The sequence below is a fragment of the Eriocheir sinensis genome, chromosome 23, assembly GCF_024679095.1.
Source record: "Eriocheir sinensis breed Jianghai 21 chromosome 23, ASM2467909v1, whole genome shotgun sequence".
Taxonomy (NCBI): domain Eukaryota; kingdom Metazoa; phylum Arthropoda; class Malacostraca; order Decapoda; family Varunidae; genus Eriocheir; species Eriocheir sinensis.
Window position 1 is genome coordinate 7,673,308 of NC_066531.1, and position 13,307 is coordinate 7,686,614.

A 13,307-nucleotide genomic window follows, 5' to 3' on the forward strand; every position below is an offset into this window, starting at 1 on the left:
TGAAGGTTCTTGATTGCAGTGATGCAGCACACAAGTTAACAGCTGTTTGATAGTTGCTCCAGTAGGAATCTAGTGCTTGGGCAATGTTCTCCATCCCCACATTTTATTGTCTTATTGTCCAGGGGGAGGTACTGCCCCCTCCCTTGTTGTGCTTTCCTTCCTACCATTGTATCTTTTTAGTTTCCTGGTGCTCCCTACACATGTACTAATAGTTGTATAATCACACTCTGTCCTGCCTGGGGGTTGGGATGGCATGTTCCTCCCTTCTCCCTTGTTGTTTACCTGCAACAATAAACTATCAATCAATCAATCATATGTCAGTAGAGACTTGTTAAGAAATACAAACCCACATGGAACTCCAGCAAACCCATTTCTTATTCAGTATTTGGAGGTAATAATTCCTCTAATATAAAGCAGTGCAACCTGTTTGATCTGAAGGTTCTTGATTGCAGTGATGCAGCACACAAGTTAACAGCTGTAGAGGTTCCAGTGATATGCCAACCCTTAGTAAGAACCACTGTGCCTGTGGGTATACTATGCAAATTCCCTGTGCCTCTTGTAGATGACTATCAGAGTGATTCCTATATGGATACAGATATACTAGTGGGTCAGGATGCTTACTGGAAATACATAATGTCTAATGAGTCTGTGCAGGTGGGAGGCATAGTGGCCCAAAGATCATTGTTTGGCTTGGTATAATCAGGGGGTTGGAATGCTTACACTAGTTCTAAGGTACCAGCAACCTCTCCACAGATGTTATGTATTTCTAAAGTGTCTGATTATGATGTAAGCAAGTTTTGGGACTTCGAGACTAAAGGGATACAGTCCAAGGAATCAGAGACTATAGGGATACAGTCCAAGGAATCAGAGACTATAGGGATACAGTCCAAGGAATCAGAGACTATAGGGATACAGTCCAAGGAATCAGAGACTATAGGGATACAGTCCAAGGAATCAGAGACTATAGGGATACAGTCCAAGGAATCAGATCATAAGTTTGAATCCGATGCTGCGTTGCAAGAGTGTTCACAGAATGTTTCATATGCTAAAGACAGATATGAAGTGTCATTACCTTGGAAAAGTGACTCCTTGAAAAGTGCCCTACTCAACAATGAGACACTTGTTATGAAGAGACTAGATAAGTTACATGCCAAACTAGACAAAGATGTTGAGTTGAAAACTGCATATTACAAGGTTTTTGAGGACTATGTGCAAGAGGGTATTGTTGAGGAAATTCCTAGTAATGAGATAGTCTGTGAGAATCCTACCTTTTATATGCCTAGTAACAGTACCAAGGTGAGACCTGTCTTTGATGCCTCAGCCAGTGGGTATATTGGAATTTCACTGAATGATTGTCTCTTGAAGGGTCCATCACTTAACCCAGATTTAGTAGAAGTGATGATCAGGTTTAGAAGATGGCCTATTGCTCTTACTGCTGATGTTACCAAGGCCTTTCTACAGTTGTGTGTGAAAAGACGAGACAGAGATGTACACCGTTTCTTGTTGAGAGATGAGGATGAGATTAAGTACATGAGATTCCTGCGGGCTCCCTTTGGAAACACTGCCAGCCCATTTCTATTGAATGCCACAATAAAACATCATTTAGAGAAGTATTCAAGTAGTGAAGTAATACAAGAACTGAAAGAGGATATGTGTGTAGATAACTGGCTGAGTGGTGCTGACAGTGTGGAGGAAGCTGCCTGCAAATTTAGAGAGGCTTGTGAGGTTTTGGCACATGCTGGCATGCCTCTGACTAAGTGGGTTTCAAACAGTAAATTAGTAACTTCCATGTTTCAGGATAAAGTTGATCAAGTACATGGAGAAGAAGGTACTAAAGTGTTAGGCCTACAGTGGTGTAACACTTCTGATGAGTTTTCTTTTGAAGGATTAGAATTGAACACCCAGACTGAGTTGACATATACCAAAAGAAGCACGCTGAGCTTGATTGCCAAGATCTTTGACCCTCTAGGTCTTATCAATCCCTTTGTGATGTTTGGCAAAATACTTTTTCAAGATATTTGGAGGCTGGGTCTTCAGTGGGATGATAAATTGCCTCAGGATGTGAAGCATAAATTTGAAAGATGGGTCCTGAGTGCAGCATCTCTCAGGGATTGGAAGATGGACAGATGTTATTTTCCTTTTCTTAAATGGAATAGCCTTACTGATGTAGAGCTTCATGCCTTTGGAGATGCTTCAGAGAAAGGTTACGGTGCCCCTGTGTATATATCCGTACCTGCTTACCAGCCTACAGGGTTGCATTAGTCACTTCAAAGTCGAGAGTGGCACCTATTAAGACCATAACTCTGCCCAGATTGGAGCTGATGGGGGCTTTATTGTGTGCTAGATTAGTAAGCTTTGTGAAGCATGCCCTCCATCTAAACATCAATGCCAAGGTATTTTGCTGGACTGACTCACAGATCAAGGGTGACCCTCTGAAGTGGAAAATGTTTGTTGCCAACAGAGTCACAGAAATTCAAAGCTTAACTCCACCAAGTTCTTGGCATCACTGCCCTGGACATGAGAATCCAGGTGATTTAGTTTCTCGAGGTGTCTTAGGTGATCAGATTGTGTAGTGCGGCGACGGCCTGATGAACGAGCCTCCCATAACCCACTTAGCCAGGCGGGTACCTCTTTGGCAGACTCGGTAAGGAGTGGCTCTCCCGTCACGCTGGTCGCGGGTTCAATCCCAGGCAGCCGGGGAACACCCTCACTTTGTCTTGATTAATTTCTCTTGTTATTTCGACACACGCAGAGGACGTGTTGAGAAATAGGAAGGATAGAAAATAAGCTCGTCGGGGCATTACAATTGTATCAAGTAAATTGTGGATGTGTGGACCATCTTGGCTAGCTGAACCTCTTAGTATAAAGGAAACAGAATCAATTTGTACAGATGAGGAGTACGAGACTACTGAGGCTCTAGCATGTGGAACTGTTCACCCTACTCCACCTGTGTTTGAGTTTGAGAGGTGGAGTGACTTTAGTAGAGCTTAACGTGTTGTTGCTTGGGTGTTAAGGTATACACATAATTGTATAACACCTGATAATAAGATTTCTGGTCCACTTTCAGCCAAGGAGTTGGATTATGCTCAGGTAAAGGTGTTTTATCATGTACAGAGAGATATATACACCTTCTCCTTCCCTCTCAAACACACACCTGCCCCTCCCACCACACAGCAGCTCCCCTTCTAATGTTTCCTCATGAGATTGCGGCTCTGCTGAGTGACAAGCCTCTTCCTAAGGGGTCAAAGTTGATTAATCTAGATCCCTTTCTAGATGATAAAGGTTTAATGAGAATCAGAGGTAGACTGGAAAATGCTGAATTGAGCTTTGACTGTAAACATCCAGTAATAATTCCAAAATGTCACCGAGCAAAGCTACTGGTCAAGTTTCACCGTCTCTTTCTCAAACATGCAGGTGTTTCTACTACTGTATCTACCTTGAGAGAAAGTTTCTGGATTATAGGAATTAGAAGACTTGCTAAGACTGTAATCAAGGAATGTGTAAGATGCCAGACATGACTCCAGAGCTTGTAGCCAGACAGCAGCCCCACTACCAGACTGAGAGTTAAGGCTGCTCCACCATTTACAGTGACTGGCCCTCTGTTTTGCTGGCCCTCTGTTTTGCTGGCCCTCTGTTTTGCTGGCCCTCTGTTTTGCTGGCCCTCTGTTTTGCTGGCCCTCTGTTTTGCTGGCCCTCTGTTTTGGTGGCCCTCTGTTTTGCTGGCCCTCTGTTTTGCTGGCCCTCTGTTTTGCTGGCCCTCTGTTTTGCTGGCCCTCTGTTTTGCTGGCCCTCTGTTTTGCTGGCCCTCTGTTTTGCTGGCCCTCTGTTTTGCTGGCCCTCTGTTTTCCCTTCTAAGAAATTCTACATGTTACTGTTCACCTGTGCTGTTGTCAGAGCTATACATTTAGAGCTCACTGACTCTATGAGTGTTGAGGATTGCATGCTTGCCCTACGCAGATTCATTGCACGGAGAGGGCTACCTTCAGTGGTGTACTCAGATAATGCCAAAACTTTTGTTGCTTGCAGTGGGCAAATACAGAAGGTTTGTGGTCATATATCTCCACACTGGAAGTTGATAGTCCCCCGTTCTCCATGGTGGGGAGGATGGTGGGAACGTCTGATAAGATCTGTCAAGTCTGCCATGAGGAAAACGTTAAGTGTTAAGTATATTTCCAGAAGTGAACTAGAGACTGTACTACATGAAATATAAACATGTGTAAACTCAAGACCTCTCACTCGTGTTGGGGATGAGCCTAATAGTGCTCTGCCTCTATCTCCCTCACATTTCCTCATTGGCAGAAATGCTAGTACTCACTCTGAGTTGGACCCCAAACCTTCCTGTATTTCCCCTCAAGATCTGAGGAATAGAGAACATTTGAGAAACCAAACTTTAGACAAATTTTGGAAGAGATGGAGCTCAGATTATATTTCCAATTTGCCCCCAGTTGTTAAGGGTTTCACTTCAAAATGCAGTATTAAAAAAGATGACTTGGTCCTGGTGAAGGAGGGCAACATTCCAAGGCTACAATGGCCCCTGGGTTTGGTTGTAGATATTTTCCCTGGTCAGGATGGTGTTCTCAGAAGTGTAAATGTGGAGACTTCCAGAGGAGTGCTAAATAGGGCAGTTCAGAAGCTACATAACTTGGAAGTATCTAGCCTTGAGTATATTGATGTTAATGAGACTGGGTTTGGTTGTAGATATTTTCCCTGGTCAGGATGGTGTTCTCAGAAGTGTAAATGTGGAGACTTCCAGAGGAGTGCTAAATAGGGCAGTTCAGAAGTTACATAGCTTGGAAGTATCTAGCCATGAGTATACTGATGTTAATGAGACTGTCCAAGATTTGCCTGAAGTTGGTGCAGCTGTCCAGGAGTCCTCAGATTCTAGTCCACTTCCTGAGACAGCTGCTGAAACTCGTACTCGCTCTGGTAGGTTTGTTAAAGTTCCTAGAAAACTTGACTTGTAACTTTAGTTGAAGTTCAAGTTGACGGACTAGTTTCTGAGGCTGTGAATTGTATTTCGTTAGTGATGTGTATGAATAATTTAAGGTTGATGCTTTATACTCAGGAATACAGTTGTCATATGTAATAGGAGTATGTTGAAGTTAATGAAGAAGTTATTTAAGTTTCCCATAAAAGTACAGTTTCTTTAATTACTCCACATATTTTTATAAATCCAGAAGTTTAAGCTGAAATTACTGAATCCATTATTTTCCTTCATTATAATTAATTTCATTTAGTTTCTGTAAATCAAGTTTTGTATTCTTAGTGAACTGAGATAGGTGTATATTTGCCTTGTCTGTACAATTTCCTGTAGTTGAAAATAAACACGACTTAGCAAAAAGAGCGAGACCAAGCCGCTGCCAGCCCTTTTTCTACTCTCCGTTCACATCCAGATCGGTGGTGATAATTTTAACACTGGCAACCCAGGCAGTACCCATTCAACTCGTGCAGTGTAGAGCCTGGCTCGTATATGTGTCCTGTGTTGACCTGTCTTGACCTCCCCTGACCCCCCGCGCCCCCTATACTGACAGGCTGACCACAGGGGGCGAGGCTAGACATCCCTGGAAGCCTGTTAAGTGGTGGAGAAAGCCTTAGTGTTACGTGGGTGCTGGGAGAGGCCTTGAGACGGGGTTGTTTACATTTCAGTGCGCCGCGGGAGACTCAGAAACGTTTAATCGAGCAAATGTTTGAACGTTTGTATGGTGGAGGGCAAGGCTGGAGCATACGAGGAAAGGTTTGAACGTTTGTATGGTGAAAGTAAAGTTTAGTTACAGAAAAAAGTTGACGTTGACGTAAGGAAATGTGTGTGTGCGTGTGTGCGTGTGTGTGTGTTCGAAGTTAAGTGAGGAAAACATTATAAGAAAATCCATGACGATAAAAATAACCCAATAGCCTAGCCACGAGAGAGAGAGAGAGAGAGAGAGAGAGAGAGAGAGAGAGAATCAGAAATTTATATTTACATAGAGAATACATAGATTTACATAGAAATCACCCATAAGACCCATGGAGAGAGAGATTTGCATAAATTTACATAGATTTACATAGAAAATCAGACCACACAGACCCCGTGGTCCAGAGAGAGAGAGAGAGAGAGAGAGAGAGAGAGAGAGAGAGAGAGAGAGAGAGAGAGAGAGAGAGAATAAATAACCACGCCTTAACAGTGGAAGTTATGTAGCTATATAAGTGTCAATAGATAGACAAACTCCAGTGAATGTGTCGATGATAAAAAAGAAATGAAATAAAATAAAATATCGCACAAAAATGAAAAAGAAAGAAAAGACTTACCAGCAAGAGAAGGAGGAACAACAAAGAAGAGGAGGAGGAGGAAGAAGAGGAAGAAGAGGAGAACGCACACGGTTAGTTAGTAGCCTAGTCTGTCACCCGCCTCACACACACCACGGGCTGAAGCGTGGGGTCTGTGTTAAGCCCTCACACACCACCGGGCATTGTGTGTGTGTGTGTGTGTGTGTGTGTGTGTGTGTGTGTGTGTGTGAGGGCGTTCAGGGAGGATGGTCTCTCTCTCTCTCTCTCTCTCTCTCTCTCTCTCTCTCTCTCTCTCTCTCTCTCTCTCTCTCTCTCTCTCTCTCTTCATGATAAATTATTTCTGAGATTCATCAAAATTTCAGTAAATCTACTTATTTCTTACGTGTGTGTGTGTGTGTGTGTGTGTGTGTGTGTGTGTGTGAGGGCGTTCAGGGTTCTCCTCACGAGCCTCCTGTGTGTTGTGTGTGTTGCGGGTCACCACCACCACCACCACCATCACCACCACCGTCACCACCACCATCACCACCACCGCGAAGACGACGAAAAGTAGGTGCCAGATGAATGATAATTGTTGATATTAGTTTCGGTGTGTTCCTTCCTCTTCCTCGTGTCCCCGCTCTCACAGAAAAGCCCCCCCAATAAAGCGAGGAAAAAGCCAGTCCCAATTACACTGTGCTTTGATATGTTATGCCAATTGTCTTCCGAGTACCCTTTCCCCTCCGCGTCCTCCACCCGTGACGCCTGAAGGAAAGGGGGAAAAAGTATGACCTCAGGATTAGGGTCTGTTTGGTTAGGTGTATTTCTCTTCCTCTCCCTTCGCCCATAAAACCAGTGGAGGAAGCCCCAGACGAGATTGCTCCTCCTTGTTGACTCAGTAGGCATTGTTTTTGGCGTCATTTTCTTTACTTTTTGCTTGAGTATTATAACACATTCATACTTCATCCCTGTACTCATCGAGGGGAAGTGTTTGGGTATGTAGAAGTTTATATATTCTCCCTTGATGTCCTTTCATGGGCCTCAACAATCATAGGCGTAGGGAGCCCTCCATGGGGGGGGGAACTATGTTTTGTTTTGTGTGTGAGTGTTTGAAGTTACTGTCAAGAGCTCTTGGAGTTTTGCGTTAATTTGTTTTCAAATTATAAGGCCTTGTCATTCCTGTGGACCACAATGATTTACATGGACGTGGAGAATTTTGTTGGTTCTTCAGTACTTGAGTATATCTTGTCCGTGGAGGCTGTGGTCACTATCTTATCTGCTACTGTATCTATCTATCAATCTATCTATCAGTGTGTGTGTGTGTGTGTGTGTGTGTGTGTGTGTGTGTGTGTGTGTGTGTGTGTGTGCGGCAAGGGAAAGCTTTTTTTTATTTTTTACAACAAAGGAGACAGCTCAAGGGCACAAAAAAAGTAAACAATAATAAAAAAAAGCCCGCTACTCGCTGCTCCTAAAAAAATAATTCAAAGAGGTGGCCGAAAGAGAGGTCAATTTCGGGAGGAGAGGTGTCCTGATACCCTCCTCTTGAAAGAGTTCAAGTCGTAGGCAGGAGGAAATACAGATGAAGGAAGATTGTTCCAGAGTTTACCAGCGTGAGGGATGAAAGAGTGAAGATGATGGTTAACTCTTGCATAAGGGGTTTGGACAGTATAGGGATGAAAGAGTGAAGATGCTGGTTAACTCTTGCATAAGGGGTTTGGACAGTATAGGGATGAAAGAGTGAAGATGCAGGTTAACTCTTGCATAAGGGGTTTGGACAGTATAGGGATAAAAGAGTGAAGATGCTGGTTAACTCTTGCATAAGGGGTTTGGACAATATAGGGATGAAAGAGTGAAGATGCTGGTTAACTCTTGCAAAAGGGATTTGGACAGTATAGGGATGAAAGAGTGAAGATGCAGGTTAACTCTTGCATAAGGGATTTGGACAGTATAGGGATGAAATAGTGAAGATGCTGGTTAACTCTTGCATAAGGGGTTTGGACAGTATAGGGATGAAAGAGTGAAGATGCTGGTTAACTCTTGCATAAGGGGTTTGGACAGTATAGGGATGAAAGAGTGAAGATGCAGGTTAACTCTTGCATAAGGGGTTTGGACAGTATAGGGATGAAAGAGTGAAGATGCAGGTTAACTCTTGCATAAGGGGTTTGGACAGTATAGGGATGAAAGAGTGAAGATGCATGTTAACTCTTGCATAAGGGGTTTGGACAGTATAGGGATGAGCATGAGTAGAAAGTCGTGTGCAGCGGGGCCGCGGGAGGGGGGGAGGCATGCAGCTAGCAAGTTCAGAAGACCAGCCAGCCTGAAAAAAGCGATAGAAGATAGAAAGAGAGGCAACATGGAGGCGGAATTTAAGAGGTAGAAGACTATCAGTAGGAGGAGGAGAGCTGCTGCACACAGTCGCCGCTTTCACCATCTTGGCGGCTGCAACACAAGAGGTGACAGGGTTGTGGCTTTGTGGGTAAATCACTCGGAGGATTTTTTACAAGTTTATTTTCCCTTCGTCGTCCGTACAGCGGCCTCGATCGTTCCTTAGTCCTTACATACACACATCGAGTCGTATTACAAGACATTTCGCCGGCCAAGAACACATATTTGACAAGGCTTTCGTAGGATTTGTGGGCATTTCCAGGGGTAGTTTTATGACCCTGGTGGTAGTGTGAGTCTTCTTCCTCTGAACGACCTAGAAACACGGGAGTTTCCAGGGGTAGTTTTACGACCCTGGTGGTAGTGTGAGTCTTCCTCTGTACCGTGAACCTGAAGAAACACATATTTGACAAGGCTTTCGTAGGATTTGTGGGCATTTCCAGGGGTAGTTTTATGACCCTGGTGGTAGTGTGAGTCTTCTTCTGTACCGTGAACCTGAAGAAACACATATTTGACAAGGCCTTCGTAGACGTTGTGGGCATTTCCAGGGGTAGTTTTATGACCCTGGTGGTAGTGTGAGTCTTCCTCTGTACCGTGAACCTGAAGAAACACATATTTGACAAGGCCTTCGTAGACGTTGTGGGAGTTTCCAGAGGTAGTTTTATGACCCTGGTGGTAGTGTGAGTCTTCCTCTGTACCGTGAACCTGAAGAAACACATATTTGACAAGGCCTTCGTAGGAGTTGTGGGCATTTCCAGGGGTAGTTTTATGACCCTGGTGGTAGTGTGAGTCTTCCTCTGTACCGTGAACCTAGAAACACATATTTGACAAGGCTTTCGTAGGATTTGTGGGCATTTCCAGGGGTAGTTTTATGACCCTGGTGGTAGTGTGAGTCTTCCTTTGCATGAACCTAAAGAAACACATATTTGACAAGGCCTTCGAAGGAGTTGTGGGCATTTCCAGGGGTAGTTTTATGACCCTGGTGGTAGTGTGAGTCTTCCTCTGTACCGTGAACCTGAAGAAACACATATTTGACAAGGCCTTCGTAGGAGTTGTGGGCATTTCCAGGGGTAGTTTTATGACCCTGGTGGTAGTGTGAGTCTTCTTCTGTACCGTGAACCTGAAGAAACACTCACTGGAACCCGACGAAGCGAGTGTCTTATAATTCCAACTTTATACGTGTGTTTCTCGTGTATTGAAAAAGTAAGTTGTCCCATGCGTCGAGTTTCTCCTGCTATATCACGTAATATCAAAACTATCTGTGTTCAGTCTTTATCTTAGAGTAATGCAAAATGTTAAAAACTGTTTCCTGAAAGTGCGCCCTAGTACAATTTTTACTACTACTACTACTACTACTACTACTCTCTCTACTTATAAATCCACCCGGGCCATCCTCTGTACATCTGCCTTTTCCTTCAGTCTCTCCTATTTACCTACCATGCTCTCCCTCCATACCTCAACACTGTCCTGGGGTCGTAGGAGTGAGCAAACACACCCACAGGAAGAAGAGCGTCACAGCTATATACGCCTTCAGGCCGTAGTCATGAGTCGCCAGGTCGTCACACGCGCATCGGTAACTCTGTGGGTCATGCCTTTCTTAAACATTTCGGAGCCCAAACACACAAATTTGGCAAGGCTTTCGTAGACGTTGTGGGCATTTTTTGGGGTCATATTCTCAAACATTTTACCGCACATACACAAATTTGGCAAGGCTTTCAAGACGTTGTGGGCGTTTCCAGGGGTAGTTTGTTGACCCTGGTGGTAGTGTGACCCTTCTTCTGTACCACGAACCTAGATACACATATTTAACAAGGCTTTCGGTGACGTTGTGGGCGTTTCCAGGGGTAGTTTGATGACCCTGCTGGTAGTCTGACCCTTCTTCTGTACCATGAACCTAGAAACACATATTTGACAAGGCTTTCATAGGAGTTGTGGGCGTTTCCAGGGGTAGTTTGTTGACCCTGGTGGTAGTCTGACCCTTCTTCTATACCATGAACCTAGAAACACATATTTGACAAGGCTTTCATAGGAGTTGTGGGCGTTTCCAGGGGTAGTTTGGTGACCCTGCTGGTAGTGTGACCCTTCTTCTATACCATGAACCTAGAAACACATATTTGACAAGGCTTTCATAGGAGTTGTGGGCGTTTCCAGGGGTAGTTTGGTGACCCTGCTGGTAGTGTGACCCTTCTTCTATACCATGAACCTAAAAAAACACTTATTAGAAGCATGATTTTTCTTCTTTTATAGTTTTGGAAATAGATGCTGGGAGAGACGGTATAATCTGAGGACATGAATCTCTTATCTCTCTCCTTTATCTCTGTCAATGCCTATCTCGCTTCTATCTCTATTTCTATCGCTCCTCTATCTCTATCTCTATTTCTATCCCTCCTCTATCTCTATCTCTATTTCTATCGCTTCTATCTATCTCGTCACGCCTAAAGAGATTTCCTGATAAGAATTTCAGAAACAACTCTCTCTCTCTCTCTCTCTCTCTCTCTCTCTCTCTCTCTCTCTCTCTCTCTCTCTCTCTCTCTCTCTCTCTCTCTCTCTCTCTCTCTCTCTCTCTCTCTCTCTCTCTCTCTCTCTCTCTCTCTCTCTCTCTCTCTCTCTCTCTCTCTCTCTCTCTCTCTCTCTCTCTCTCTCTCTCTCTCTCTCTCTCTTCTCTCTCTCCTCTCTCCTCTCTCTCTCTCTCACTCTCTCTCTCTCTCTCTCTCTCTCTCTCTCTCTCTCTCTCTCTCTCTCTCTCTCTCTCTCTCTCTCTCTCTCTCTCTCTCTCTCTCTCTCTCTCTCTCTCTCTCTCTCTCTCACACACACACACACACACACACACACACACACGGGGCCTCTCCTCTTCAGCAGCGGGTCGCAACACCTCCACAAGCTCTCCGTTGGCCCCAACCTTCGTCGTCCTCAACTTTGTACTCCAGACACCCGCCTCTTTTTTAGGAGGAGGAGGAGGAGGAGGACTTTCTTATTTCTTGGTCTTTGCTGCTGTGTTTCTTCCCGCCTGTTGGTAAAGGAAGAAGTATTGGTCAGAGGAGGAGGAGGAGGAGGAGGAGGAAGGAGAAAGAGGAAACATGGAAATGCAGGCAACAGAAAGCCTATTGGTTCATTACGAGGTTGCCCGCTTTGGTGATTCAATCTGCTCGACAGCCACTTGGGGCCTGGGGAGCAGATGAAAGCACCTCGATATTGAGGAGCAGATGAAAGCACCTCGATATTGAGGAGCAGATGAAAGAACCTCGATATTGAGGAGCAGATGAAAGCACCTCGATATTGAGGAGCAGATGAAAGCACCTCGATATTGAGGAGCAGATGAAAGCACCTTGATATTGAGGAGCAGATGAAAGCACCTCGATACTGAGGAGCAGATGAAAGCACCTCGATATTGAGGAGCAGATGAAAGCACCTTGATATTGAGGAGCAGATGAAAGCACCTTGATATTGAGGAGCAGATGAAAGCACCTTGATATTGAGGAGCAGATGAAAGCACCTCGATATTGAGGAGCAGATGAAAGCACCTCGATATTGAGGAGCAGATGAAAGCACCTTGATATTGAGGAACAGATGGAAACACCTTGATATTGAGGAGTAGATGTAAGCACCTCGATATTGAGGAGCAGATGAAAGCACCTTGATATTGAGGAGTAGATGTAAGCACCTCGATATTCAGTTTACTCCCGACGCAGCGAAGTGACGGTCGATTCTATATTTGAAGGAGTTGATGGTATTCGCATTTACCACTTCTGAGGGAAGGTTGTTCCAGTGACGGATGACTCGGTTTGAAAAGAAATTCCTTCCGATGTCTGTGTTACATCGACTCGACTGAATGGGTCAACCGTTATTTCTAGTTCTTGAGTTGGTTTGTAGTTGAAAGAATTTGGAGTAATCGACGTTATTGAACTTTTTCAGATACTTGAAGACTTGAATCATATCCCCTCGTAGGCGTCTTTTCTCCAATGTAAAGAGATTGAGTCGCTTGAGTCGTTCCTCGTACGGTTGAGCCCTTAAGGTTGGAATCATCTTTGTGGCGCGTCGTTGAATCCTTTCCAGTAAAGCAATGTCCTTTCTGTAATTAGGAGACCAGAACTGTACTGCATACTCGAGGTGCGGTCTTACCATGGAATTATACAAGGGTAGCATCAGGAAGAGGAAAAGTATGTGTTGTTGCTATTTCTTGACCCGATGTGCATTACTTTACATTTGGTAGTGATAATAAAGGACATATGTCACTTATCTGAACAGTGAGTGATCTGGTCCAGGTCTCTCTAGATATGTTTTGCACTCTGCTGTCGTGAGGGCCTTCCCCCCACTCTACTTTGTGTGGTCGACAAGTTTAAAAAGGGTGGATTTTAACCCGGTAGCTGCGGGGATCATGTTTCTTAATGGTCCCTCTAAGCGAGAAAAATGAGAAAAAATCATCACTCATGAAAACCTTTCATAATATATATCAAAGCATTTGTGATCAGATTATGTATCATCTATTTTTGGGGGTTTATATCATGGCACAAATTTGGCCCGTCGCTGCTACACGGTAAAGCCACAAATTTGGCCCGTCGCTGCTACACGGTAAAGCCACAAATTTGGCCTATCACTGCTACACGGTAAAGCCACAAATTTGGCCCGTCGCTGCTACACGGTAAAGCCACAAATTTGGCCCATCACTGCTACACAGTAAAGCCACA

At 44.3% G+C, this 13,307-nt stretch overlaps 2 long non-coding RNA genes across 6 annotated transcripts in view; one reads left to right on the forward strand and one right to left on the reverse strand.

The window, feature by feature from the left end:
* The first annotated feature begins 8,736 nt into the window (after window positions 1-8,736).
* LOC127002456 (uncharacterized) overlaps window positions 8,737-13,307 on the forward strand; it is a 9,334-nt gene continuing 4,763 nt past the window's right edge. The window contains exons 1-2 of one of the 4 annotated variants that reach the window (XR_007756286.1): window positions 8,737-8,889; window positions 9,278-9,382. This is a non-coding gene — a long non-coding RNA (uncharacterized LOC127002456). Of the gene's footprint in view, window positions 8,890-8,948; window positions 9,173-9,277; window positions 9,383-9,440; window positions 9,693-13,307 lie in introns of those variants that run through there. The other 3 variants (XR_007756289.1, XR_007756287.1, XR_007756288.1) reach the window with 3 other exon arrangements.
* Window positions 8,990-11,169, reverse strand: LOC127002455 (uncharacterized). 2 transcript variants are annotated; one of them, XR_007756284.1, is made up of 4 exons: window positions 10,517-11,169; window positions 9,743-10,413; window positions 9,223-9,432; window positions 8,990-9,117 (listed from the first exon to the last, which is right to left on the reverse strand). It is a non-coding gene; the product is annotated as an uncharacterized LOC127002455 (long non-coding RNA). The 2 variants fall into 2 exon arrangements; XR_007756283.1 differs by having other exon boundaries at window positions 9,638-10,413.